The sequence below is a fragment of the Halichoerus grypus genome, chromosome 8 (assembly GCF_964656455.1).
Source record: "Halichoerus grypus chromosome 8, mHalGry1.hap1.1, whole genome shotgun sequence".
In the NCBI taxonomy this organism is placed as follows: Eukaryota; Metazoa; Chordata; class Mammalia; order Carnivora; family Phocidae; genus Halichoerus; species Halichoerus grypus.
The window spans coordinates 39,042,636-39,056,742 of NC_135719.1; the positions used below are offsets into that span (position 1 = coordinate 39,042,636).

Consider the following 14,107-nt stretch of genomic DNA (forward strand, 5'->3'; position numbering starts at 1 on the left):
ACAGACACATGAAAAAATGTTCATCATCATTAGCCATCAGGGAAATTCAAATCAAAACCACACTGAGATACCACCTTACACCAGTTAGAATGGCAAAAATGGACAGGGAAAGAAACAACAAATGTTGGAGAGGTTGTGGAGAAAGGGGAACCCTCTTACACTGTTGGTGGGAATGCAAGTTGGGACAGCCACTTTGGAAAACAGTGTGGAGGTTCCTCAAAAATTTAAAAATAGGGCTACCCTATGACCCAGCAATTGCACTTCTGGGTATTTACCCCAAAGACACAGATGTAGTGAAAAGAAGGGCCATATGCACCCCAATGTTCATAGCAGCAATGTCCACAATAGCCAAACTGTGGAAAGAGCCGAGATGCCCTTCAACGGATGAATGGATAAAGAAGATGTGGTCCATATATACAATGGAATATTACTCAGCCATCAGAAAGGATGAATACCCAACTTTTACATCAACATGGATGGGACTGGAGGAGATTATGCTAAGTGAAATAAGTCAAGCAGAGAAAGTCAATTATATGGTTTCACTTATTTGTGGAACATAAGGAATAGCATGGAGGACACTAGGAGAAGGAAGGGAAAAATGAGGGGGAGGGGAATTGGAGGTAGAGATGAACCATGAGAGACTATGGACTCTGAGAGACAAACAGGGTTTTAGAGGGGAGGGGGGAGGGAGGATTGGTTAGCCTGGTGATGGGTATTAAGGAGGGCACGTACTGCATGGATGACTGGGTGTTATACGAAAACAATGGATCGTGGATCACCACATCAAAAACTAATGATGTATGGTGACTAACATAACATAATAAAATGAAAAAAAAAAAAAAAGACTGTTGTAAGAGATGTAGAGGAACACTCTATCATACTTAAGGGGTCTATCCAACAAGAAGATCTAACAATTGTAAATATCTATGCCCCCAACATGGGAGCAGCCATCTACATAAGCCAACTGTTAACCAAAATAAAGAGTCATATTGATAACAATACATTAATTATAGGAGACCTCAATACTCCACTCTCAGCAATGGACAAATCATCTAAGCAGAAGATCAAAAAGAAACAAGAGCTTTGAAAGACACATTGGACCAGATGGACTTCATAGATATATACAGAACATTCCACCCTAAAACAACAGAATAGTCATTCATCTCGAGGGCACAGAGAACTTTCTCCAGAACAGGCCACACACTGGGTCACAAATCAGGTTTCAACCAATACCAAAAGACTGAGATTATTCCCTGCATATTCTCAGACCATAATGCTTTAAAACTGGAACTCATTCACAAGAAAAAATTTGGAAAAATTCAAACACTTGGAAGCTAAAGACCACTCTGCTCAAGAATGTTTGGGTCAACCAGGAAATCAAAGAACTTAAACAATTCCTGGAAACCAATGAGAACGAAAACACATTGTCCAAAACCTATGGGATACTGAAAAGGCGGTCCTAAGGGGGAAATACATAGCCATTCAAGCCTCACTCAAAAAAACAGAAAAATCCCGGGGCGCCTGGGTGGCTCAGATGGCTGAGCGTCTGCCTTCGGCTCGGGTTGTGATCCCAGAGTCCTGGGATCGGGTCCCGCATCGGGCTCCCTGCTCAGCGGGGAGCCTGCTTCTCCCTCTGCCTCTCTCTCTCTCTCTGTCTCATGAATGAATAAATAAAATCTTTAAAAAAAAAAAACACTCTTCAAAAAAATAGGAAAATCCCAAATTCACCAACTAACTTTACACCTTAAAGGACTAGAGAAAAAACAACAAACAATGCCTAAGCAGAAATAATTAAGATTAGAGTAGAGATCAATGAATTAGAAACCAGAAACACAGTAGATCAGATCAACGAAACTAGAAGCTGGTTCTTTGAAAGAATTAATAAGATCGATAAACCACTGGCCAGACTTATCCAAAAGAAAAGAAAAAGGACCCAAATTAATAAAATTATGAATGAAAGGGGAGAGATCACAACTAACACCAAGGAAATAGAAACAATTATTAGAAATTATTATCAACAATTATATGCCAATAACCTGAGCAACCTGGATGAAATGGATGCCTTCCTGGAAACCTATAAACTCCCAAGATTGAAACAGAAAGAAACTGACAACCTGAATAGGCCAATAACCAGTAACGAGATTGAAGCAGTGATCAAAAACCTCCCAAAAAACAAGAGTCCAGGGCCCGATGGATTCCCTGGGGAATTCTACCAAACATTCAAAGAAGAAATAATACCTCTTCTCTTGAAGCTGTTTCAAAAAATAGAAACAGAAGGAAAGCTTCCAAACTCATTCTATGAGGCCAGCATTACCTTAATCCCCAAACCAGGCAAAGACCCCATCAAAAAGGACAATTTCAGACCGATATCCCTGATGAGTATGGATTCCAATATCCTCAACAAAATCCTAGCTAACAGGATCCAACAATACATTAAAAGGATCATCCACCACGACCAAGTGGGATTTATCCCCGAGATGCAAGGGTCGTTCAACATTCGCAAATCAATCAATGTGATAGAACACATTAATAAGAGGAGAGAGAAGAACCATAAGGTCCTCTCGATTGATGCAGAAAAAGCATTTGACAAAACACAGCATCCTTTCTTGATTAAAACTCTTCAGAGTATAGGGATAAAGGGAACATTACTCAAGTTAACAAAATCCATGTATGAAAAATCCACAGCGAATATCACCCTCAATGGGGAAAAGCTGAGAGCCTTTCCCTTAAGATCAGGAACACGCCAAGGATGCCCACTCTCGCCACTATTTCAACATAGTACTAGAAGTCCTAGCAACAGCAATCAGACAACAAAAAGAAATAAAAGGTATTCAAATTGGCAAAGAAGAAGTCAAAGTCTCTCTCTTCGCAGATGACATGATACTTTATGTGGAAAACCCAAAAGACTCCACCCCCAAATTACTAGAACTCATACAGCCATTCAGTAATTGCGAAGGATACAAAATCAATGCACAGAAATCAGTTGCTTTCTTGAACACTAACAATGCAACTGTAGAAAGAGAAATTAGACAAACGATTCTACTTACAATAGCACCAAAAACCGTAAGATATCTCGGAATAAACCTAACCAAAGGGGTAAAGGATCTATACTCTAGGAACTACAGAACACTCATGGAAGAAACTAAAGAAGACACAAAAAGATGGAAAAACATTCCATGCTCATGGATCGGAAGAATAAACATTGTTAAAATGTCAATGTTGGGGCGCCTGGGTGGCTCAGTTGTTAAAGTGTCTGCCTTTGACTCAGGTCATGATCCCAGGGTCCTGGGACTGAAGCCCATGTCAGGCTCCCTGCTCAGCAGGAAACCTGCTTCTCCCTCTCCCACTCCCCCTGCTTGTGTTCCCTCTCTCACTGTGTCTCTCTCTGTCAAATAAATAAAATCTTAAAAAAATAAAAAATAAAATAAAATGTCTATGTTACCCAGAGCAATCGACACATTCACTGCAATCCCTTTCAAAAGACCATCAGCATTTTTCACAGAGCTGGAACAAACAATCCTAAAATTTGTATGGAACCAGAAAAGACCCCAAATCGCCAAGGAAATCTGAAAAAGAAAAACAAAGCTGGGGGCACCATGTTGCCTGACTTCACGCTATATTACAAAGCTGTGATCACCAAGACAGCATGGTATTGGCACAAAAAACAGACACATAGATCAGTGGAACAGAACAGAGTCTCCAGAAATGGACCCTCAACTCTATGGTCAAATAATCTTCAACAAATCAGGAAAAAATATCCAATGGAAAAAAGACAGTGTCTTCAATAAATGGTGCTGGGAAAATTGGACAGCTACATACAGAAGAATGAAACTCGACCATTCTCTTATACCATACACAAAGATAAACTCAAAATGGATGAAAGACCTCAATGTGAGACAGAATCCATTAAAATCCTAAAGGAGAACATAGGCAGTTACCTCTTCGATATCAGCCACAGCTCAAGACACGTCTCCAAAGGCAAGGGAAACAAAAGCAAAAATGAACTTTGGGGACTTCATCAAGAAAAAAAGCTTCTGCACAGCAAAGGAAACAGTCAACAAAACTAAGAGGCAACCCACGGAATGGGAGAAGATATTTGCAAATGACAGTACAGATAAAGGGCTGGTATCCAAGATCTATAAAGAACTTCTCAAACTCAACATCCACACAATAAATAATCAAGTCAAAAAATGGGCAGAAGATCTGAACAGACGCTTCTCCAAAGAAGATATACAAATGGCTAACAGACACATGAAAAATGTTCAACATCATTAGCCATCAGGGAAATTCAAATCAAAACCACACTGAGATTCCACCTTACACCAGTTAGAATGACAAAAATTAACAAGTCAGGAAGCAACAACTGTTGGCGAGGATGTGGAGAAAGGGGAACCCTCTTACACTGTTGGTGGAAATGCAAGCTGGTATTACAGCCACTCCAGAAAACAATACGGAGGTTTCTTAATACATTAAAAATACAGCTACCTTATGATCCAGCAATTGCACTACTAGGTATTTATTCCAAAGATACAGATGTAGTGACAAGAAGGAGCACATGCACCCCAATGTTCATAGCAGCAATGTCCACAATAGCCAAACTGTGGAAAGAGCCAAAATGCCCTTCAACAGATGAATGGATAAAGAAGATGTGGTTCATATATACAATGGAATATTAGTCAGTTACCAGAAAGGATGAATACCCACCATTTACAACAACATGGAGGGAAGGATTATGCTAAGTGAAATACGTCAAGCAAAGAAGGACAATTATCATATGGTTTCACTTATTTGTGGAACATAAGGAATAGCACGGAGGACATTAGGGGAAGGAAGGGAAACTGAAGGGGGTGAATCAGAGAGGGAGACAAACCATGAGAGGCTATGGACTCTGGGAAACAAACTGAGGGTTTCAGAAAGGAGGGATGTCGGGGGATGGGGTAGCCAGGTGATGGGTATTAAAGAGGGCACATGTTGTAATGAGCACTGGGTGTTATACGCAACTAATAAATCACTGAACACTACATAAAAAACTAATGATGTACTGTATGGTGGCTAACTTAACATAATTAAAAAAATAATAAATAAATATATAAATGAGAGGGGTCGCCACCATCACCACCACATCCATATCGTCATGCCAAAGCACAAATTCTCCAAGGATGAGACCTGTGAAGGCTGCTCTAACGCAGTCAGGTGCTCAACAAGCTCAACAAGGGGTTGAGTTTGACATTGACCTGCCCAACAAGAAGGTCTGCATCAACTCTGAGCACAGTATGGACACTGTTGGAGACCCTGGGGAAAACAGGCAAGGCTATTTCCTACCTCAGCCCCAGGAAGCAAGGGTCTGGAACCCTTGGCCCAAGATGGACCAAAGGGGACAGGACACTTATCCTCTCCTGACTTGCAGACAGACCTAGGGCCTGGAAGTCCTGCTTAGCGATGGGAGTTCCTGCAGAGACCCTCACTTGTGCTGCTCCTCCCTAGCTTCCCTGCAATAAAGCTAAGGCACTTTTGTTGGGGTGGTGAGGGAGAATAAGTATATATATTATATATAAGTATATATATAAATATATATATTTAACATTTAATATATTTATTTAATTTATATTTATTTAATTATTTTAATATTTAATATAATATATATTTTAAAATATAAAGTCAACCTTATAAAAATCATACATGCCAAAAGATAAAAAAACAACTAAATTATGAAATTAAGTTTAACAAAAGATTTCAGTTTCCACTTAATTTAACTGGCTCACCCTTAGAAGCAGTATGATTAATAACTTTACTTTTGAAAGGAAAGAAAAACACCCCTCTTTCAAAGCTTTCTTATATAAAGAAATACTGCTTAACACTTGAACCTAGTCCATAACCAAAATGATGGCCAACACAAACACTATAATGTAATAAAAAGGAAAAGTGAAATAACTGAAGCAAGTCAGAGGAATGTATCAAAACAGAAACTATAACACAGGTTTCTTAGACACTAAGAAATTAGCTATGAACAAATTACATTTTTAAGGACCCTTCAGTAAAAACCATATTGAAAAATTATTCACATAATGAAGAATGCTTGCTGAGAATAGCAAATCATGCAATTAACCTGTCAGAGAGCTTCTAAATACTTAGAATAATCTTGTAAGTACACAAAACTCAAAATTATATTTCATAGCATAGTTATTACACTCCAGACTTGTACAAATTTTAAAATTTTACAAATGTCATTAATACAGTAGCACTAAATTCAAATTAATACAACCAATAATTGAAAAGCAACAAAATAATCCCAACATGACTGATGTATTACCATTTTTACTTATCACTATATTAATGCAGTAATATTCTGTTTACAACTTATCATTGTTCAAAAGAAAATGTTCTATTTTATAATATCCTTTATTAGGTTATGCTGGCATCATAAAACAAGATCCACTTCTTTATTCTCAGTAAGAGTTTCTATATGATTAATGTTATTTTTACCTTAAAAATTTGAAAGAATTCACAATGAAGCCATCTTGATCAGGAATTTTCTTTGTGAAAAAATATTAATTATACACTCAGATTTTTAAAAAATACTTATTAAATTCCTTCAAGTTTTTCTCATTCGTGCTATGAAAGTTTGGCTACATAGTGTTTTTCAAAAAATTTGTCATTTTCTTCTGTTTCTAAATTTAGCATATAATATTGTTCATAATATCTTATTATCTTCTTAATATCCGTGAGATCTCTACTCATGACCTTATCTCATACCTGGTATTATAGCTTGTCTCCTCTCTTTTCATAATCAGTACTAGAAGTCTGCTAATTTTATTAGCCTATTCAAAGAATTATCTTTTGGCTCTGCTGATTTTCTCAAGGCTCACCTGTATCTTCTCCTTCCTTCTTATGTTCCATAGGTTTAACTTGTTCTTTTCTAATTTCCAGAGATAGGTTTTCTTCTTTTCTAATATATGAAATTGAGGCTAGAAATTTTCCTCAAAGCACAGCATTACCTTAAACCCACAAGATTTTAAATGTTAATTTTCATTGAATTCCCATTTTATAATTTTCATTATGATTTCTTCTCTGACTCATGGATTATTCAGAAATATATTCCAAAATTCCAAAAAATTGAGAATTATATGGCTATCTTTTTAAATTGATTTCTAACTTAATTCCACAGTGTTCAAGAAGACAAAATGAGTTCAATCATCTAAAATTTTGTGAAATTTGTTCAATGGCTTGGCATGGGTCAATTTTGGTAAATGTTCCATGTGTACTTGGATATATATTTGGACTTATAGTTACTACCATGACAAAGTAGTCTATCAAAATTAACCCTCTTCATGCCAAACACAACTATAAAAGCTAGACAAACTACATGTGTGAACTGTCTAAAGGCATTGGAAAGCAACCAAGATAGGCAAGATTTAAGGAACTACAATTCCTGAGAAAAGGGAAGGACAACATGAGATCCACATTCACCCTAGAATTTTTTCCTGAAGACATTTCAAATTCACAATGCAGGGGAAGTGACTCCTAGCAGAAACCAGCAGTCCTGTCTAGATGAAACAAATCTAGAGTTCAATGAGTCTAAAATAACTGAGACTTCAGGGGCAAAAATCTTGGAGAGGCAGGAACTGCATTTAACCTTCCCTTAGGAGTCTGACAACTACTAAACTTCGCACATATACATAAGACTCCATGATACCCAGCAAAAAAAAAGGAGCTGGAACGCTAATGAGCTAAGCACATATTATATCAACTGTAGAGTGCTAAGGAATTAAGGAATGTAGTAGTCATGGCAAACACCCCAGATTTTAGTTAAGACCCAAAAGGAATAAGGACAAAACTGAAACACATCAACTTTAATAAAACCTCAAACCAAACCTTAAAGGATTAAGGTAAACTGCTTAAACTCTATCTTCCTGCCAGAAGAAAAACAACAATATTTTTGAAAGGAGCCTCTATAATTTTAAATACACTATGTTAAAGATTCAATTAAATATTATGAGGCATGCTAAAAACAAAAAGAAAAAAAAAAAGGATCAAATACCTGAGAACTCCCCCAAAATGTTTTTAAAGTAACAAGCCCACAGGTAGTTCAGATATTTTAATTTTCAATTTTCAGACACAGACTTTTCAAAATAGCTATTATTAATATCTTTTAAGAAAATATGGATTAGACATACAGAATAGAGGATCAGTGGACTAGAAGACATGTCAGTAAAAAGTTTCCAGGTTGAAGGATCAAAAGAAAAAAATGGAAAAGAATAAGCATATTTGCTAGACATATCAATTATATCAGGTTCATTAATCATTGTTTAGATATCTTGATTTTTGTTTACTTATACTATCAGTGTTGAGACAGTTATGCTAAAATCTCATAGTATGAGTATAGATTTTTCCATTTTCCCTCTCAATTATGTTAGTTTTTGCTTTGTATGTTTTAAAAATGTGTTACATACATATAAATTAAGAATTATTTTCCAATTCTGTTAAAATACTCCTTTAATAATTAAAAAAATAGGGGCGCCTGGGTGGCTCAGATGGTTAAGCATCTGCCTTCAGCTCAGGTCATGATGTCAGTGTCCTGGGATCGAGTCCCATATCCCACTCTCTGCTCAGCGGGGCATCTGCCTCTCCCTCTGTGCTCACATGTGCTCTCTCTCTCAAATAAATAAGTCAATAAAATGTTTAAAATAATAATTAAAAAATATTTCTCTTTAAACTGTTTCTTGGATACTGTACCTATTTTGTCTGGGAATTAGGAACACCACCATTGATTTGAATAGGACATGTACAGAATATATTTTCCCATCTTCTTCTTTTGCCTTTTCCATGTTTTTAAATTGAAGGTATATCACTTTAAGCTGAACACACTCGGGCATTATTTTTAATGCAACTATAATTTCAAAAATTTAATATTTAGACCATTTGCGTTTAGTGGACTTCAAAAGAAAGCTGGGAGAGGAATCCTTATATCAAAAAAATTAGATTTTAAACCAAAGACTGTAATACGACATCAACATGGATGGGCCTGGAGGAGATTATGCTAAGTGAAATAAGCAGAGAAAGTCAATTATCATATGAAACATAAGGAATAGCATGGAGGACATTAGAAGAAGGAACTTGTGGAACATAAGGAATAGCATGGAGGACATTAGGAGAAGGAAGGGAAAAATGAAGGGGGGCAGAGAATCAGAGGGGAAGATGAACCATGAGAGACTACGGACTCTGAGAAACAAACTGAGGGTTTTAGAGGGGAGAGGGTGTTATATGTAAACAATGAATCATGGAACACTACATCAAAAACTAATTATGTACTGGGACGCCTGCGTGGCTCAGTCGGTTAAGCATCTGCCTTCGGCTCAGGTCATGATCCCAGGGTCCTGGGATCGAGCCCCTCAATGGGCTCCCTGCTCAGTGGAGAGTCTGCTTCTCCCTCTTCCTCTGCTGATCCCATTGCTTGTGTTCTCTCACTCTCTCTCTCGCTCTATCTCAAATAAATAAATAAAATCTTTAAAAAAAAAAAAACCAAAACCTAATAATGTACTGTATGGTGACTAACATAACATAAAAAAAAGACATTAAGAAATACACTATATCATAATAAAAGGGTCTATCCAACAAGAAGATCTAACAATTGTAAATATTTATGTCCCTATATTGGGAGCAGCCAATTAAATAAACCAATTAATAACAAAATTAAAGAAAAACATTGATAATAATAATAGTAGGGGACATTAACACCCCACTCACAGTAATGGACGTTAACACTCTCCACTCACAGATCATCTAAGCAGAAGATCAACAAGGAAACAAGGGCTTTGAATGACACATTGGACCAGATGGACTTCACAGATACATTCAGAGCATTCCATCCTAAAGCAACAAAATACACATTCTTCTCCAGTGCACATGAAACATTCTCCAGAATAGATAACATACTGGGTCACAAATCAGGTCTCAACCAGTACCAAAAAACTGGGATTACTCCCTGCATATTTTCAGACCACAATGCTTTAAAACTTGAACCCAATCATAAGAGAAAACTTGGAAGGTACACAAATACATGGAGGTTAAAGAGCATCCTATGAATGGGTCAACGAGGAAATTAAAGAATTGAAAAAATTCATGGAAGCAAATGAAAATGAAAACACAACTGTTGAGAACCTTGGGAATGCAGCAAAGGCAGTCCTAAGAGGCAAGTATATAGCAACACAAGCCTTTCTCAAGAAACAAGACTCAAATACACAAGCTAACCTTACACCTAAAGGAGGTGGAAAAATAACAGCAAATAAAGCCTAAACCAAGCAGGAGAAGAGAAATAATATTAGAGCAGAAATCAACGAAATAGAAATCAAAAAAAAAAAAGTGGAACAGATCAACAAAACTAGGAACTGGCTCTATGAAAGAATAAACAAGATTGATAAATCCCTAGCCAGACTTATCAAAAAGAAAAGAGAAAGGACCCAAATAAATCATGAATGAAAGAGGAGAGGTCACAACCAACACTGAAGAAATATAAACAATTATAAGGACATATTATGAGCAACTATATGCCAACAAATTAGGCAATCTGGAAGAAATGGATGCATTCCTAGAAACATATAAACTACCAAAACTGAAAGTAATAGAAACCTGAGGAGACCCATAACCAGCAAAGAAATGGAAGCAGTAATCAAAAATTTCCCAAAAAACTAGAGTCCAGGACCAGATGGCCTCCCAGCAGATTCTACCAAACATTTAAAGAAGAATTAATCTATTCTTCTGAAGCTGTTTCAAAATATAGAAATGGAAGAAAACTTCCAAACACATTCTATGAGGTCAGCATTACCTTGATCCCAAAACCAAGACCTGACCAAAAAGAATTAAAGACCAATATCCCTGATGAACATGGATGCAAAAATTTTCACCAAGATACTAGCCAATAGGATCCAACAGTACATTAAAAGGATTATTCACCAGGACCAAGTGGGATTTATTCCTGGGCTGCAAGGGTAGTTCAACATCTGCAAATTAATCAACATGACATACCACATTAATCAAAGAAAGGATAAGAATCCTATGATCCTCTCAATGCAGAAAAAGCATTTGACAAAATACACCATCCATTCTTGATTAAAATTCTCCACAGTGTAGGAATGGAAGGAATATACCTCAATATCATAAAAGCCATCTATGAAAAACCCACAGCGAATATCCTACTCAAGGGGGAAAAACTGAGAGCATTTCCCCTAAGGTCAGGAACATGGCAGGAATGTCCACTATCACCACTGTTGTTCAACATAGTACTAGAAATCCTAGCCTCAGCAGTCAGACAACAAAAAGAAATAAAAGTCATACAAATTGGCAAAGAAGTCAAACTTTCACTCTTTGCAGATGACATGGTACTCTATGTTGAAAACCCAAAAGACTGCACCCAAAAATTCCTAGAATTCATATAGGAATTTAGCAACGTGGCAGGATATAAAATCAATGCACAAAAGTCAGTTGCATTTCTATACACAAACATGAGACAGAAGAAAGTGAAATTAAGGAATTGATCCAATTTGCAATTGCACCAAAAACTGTAAGATACGTAGGAATAAACCTAACCAAAGAAGTAAAGGATCTGTACTCTGAAAGCTATAGAAGACTTATGAAAGAAACTGAGGAAGACACAAAGAAATGGAAAAACATTCCATGCTCACTGAATGGAAGAACAAATATTATTAAAATGTCTATGCTATCCAGAGCAATCTACACATTCAATGCAATCCCTATCAAAATACCATCAACATTTTTCACAGAGCTGAAACAAATAACCCTAAAATTTGTATGGAATCAGAAAGACCCCAAATAGCCAAAAGAATGTTGAAAAAGAAAACCAAAGCTGGTGGCATCACAATTCCAGACTTCAAGCTCTACTACAAAGCTGTAATCATCAAGACAGTATGGACCTGGCACAAACACAGATGGACAGATCAACGGAACAAAATAGAGACCCCAGAAACAGACCCTCAACTCTATGGCCAACTAATCTTCAACCAAGCAGGAAAGAATACCCACTGGAAAAAAGACAGTCTCTTCAACAAATGGTGTTGGGAAATTTGGACAGCCACATGCAGAAGAATGAAACTGAACCATTTCCTTACACCATACACAAAAATAGACTCAAAATGGATGAAAGACCTAAATGTGAGACTGGAATCCATCAAAATCCTAGAGAACACAGGCAGCAACCTCTTTGACCTCGGTCATAGCAACTTCTTGCTAGACATATCTCCAAAGGCAAGGGTAACAAAAACAAAAATTAACTATTAGGACTTTATCAAGATAAAGAGCTTTTGCACAGCAAAGGAAACAGTGGACAAAACCAAAAGACAACTGACAGAATGGGAGAAGATATTTGCAAATGACATATCAGATAAAGGGCTAGTATCCAAAATCTATAAAGAACTTATCAAACTCAACACCGAAAGAACAAATAATCCAGTCAAAAAATGGGCAGAAGCCATGAACAGACGTTTCTCCAAAGAAGACATGCAAATGGCCAACAGACACACAAAAGAAATGCTCAACATCACTTGGCATCAGGGAAATACAAATCAAAACCACAATGAGATACCACCTTACACCAGTCAGAATGGCTCAAATTAACAAGTCAGGAAACAACAGATGTTGGTGAGTACACAGAGAAAGGGGAACCCTCTTACAATCTTGGTGAGTATGCAAGCTGGTACAGCCACTCTGGAAAACAGTATGGAGGTTCCTCAAAAAGATAAAAATAGACCTACCCTACAACCCGGCAATTGCACTACTAGGTATTTACCCAATGGATACAAACAGTGATTTGAAAGGGCACCTGTACCCCAATGTTTATAGCAGCAATGTCCACAATAGCCAAACTATGGAAAGAGCCCAGATGTCCATTGACAGATGAATAAAGAAGGTGTGATATAGATATATACATGGAATATTACTAAGCTATCAAAAAAATGAGATCTTACCATTTGCAACAACGTGGATGGAACTAGAGGGTATCATGCTACGCGATATAGGTCAATCAGAGAAAGACAATTGTCATATGATTTCACTCACATGTGGAATTTAAGAAAAAAACAGAAGATCATAGGGGAAGGGAGGGAAAAATAAAACAAGATGAAAATAATGAAGGAGACAAACCATAAGAGACTCTTAACTATAGGAAAAAACCTAAGGGTTGCTAGAGGGGAGAAGGGTGTGGAATGGGGTAACTGGGTGATGGGCATTAAGGAGGGCACTTGATGGAATGAGCACTGGGTGTTATATGCAACTGATGAATCACTAAATTCTACCTCTGAAACTAACAATATGCTATATTTTAAATGAATATAAATAAAATTAAATTTAAATTTAAAAAATAGACCATTTACCTTTAATGTAAGAGCTGATGTTTTTGCATTTACTTCTACCATTTATAATTTGGTTTTGATTTGTCTCATCTGTTTTATGTTTCTTTTTTTTTTTCTTTCTTGGCTTCTTTTGCATTAATCAATTAGTTGAACTTTCTTTTACTCTCCTTTGTGGTTTTCTTGAATATACAAAATACATCCTTGACTTATAATGTCTAGTACAAGTCAGTATTTTTGTAACTTCAAAGAAAATGCTAGGATCCTTAAAAATATAATCTCCATTTATTCTTCTCCTGTCTTTTGGAATATTGTCAGAAATTCTCATTTTTTATGTATTTCAAGCTTTCCACGACATTATGAAACAGCCCATGCTAAACATTTAATGTGCTCCACATGTTTACTCCTCCTGGTGTTCTTCATTCCTTTAGGCATTCCTGGGTTTCAATTTGGGATCTTTTCCCCTTAACCTGAAAAACTGTAATACTTCTTTTAGTGTAATTCTATTGATTTCAAGTTCTTTCAATTTTTATTTATCTGGAATTCACTTTTTTGCTGTATATAGAATTGTTTTGTCAATTATTTTCTTTCAGCATCTGAAAGATGTCATTCCACTGTCGTCTGGTTTCCATCAGCTATCAACTTACTCTTGCTCCTTTGAAAGTATAGCTAACCTTAAGAAAACATGAATTTAAACTGTGTGGGTCTGCTTAAACATGGATTTCTTTTGATATGGTACTGTAAGTCTA

The 14,107-nt window shown here is 36.6% G+C and overlaps 1 protein-coding gene and 1 pseudogene across 6 annotated transcripts in view; one reads left to right on the forward strand and one right to left on the reverse strand.

Annotated features, from left to right (window-relative positions):
• SCAPER (S-phase cyclin A associated protein in the ER) overlaps positions 1-14,107 on the reverse strand; it is a 529,442-nt gene that overhangs the window by 413,175 nt on the left and 102,160 nt on the right. The gene's annotated exons all lie outside the window — the stretch shown is intronic.
• On the forward strand, positions 5,135-5,400 carry LOC118552319 (copper transport protein ATOX1 pseudogene; annotated as a pseudogene).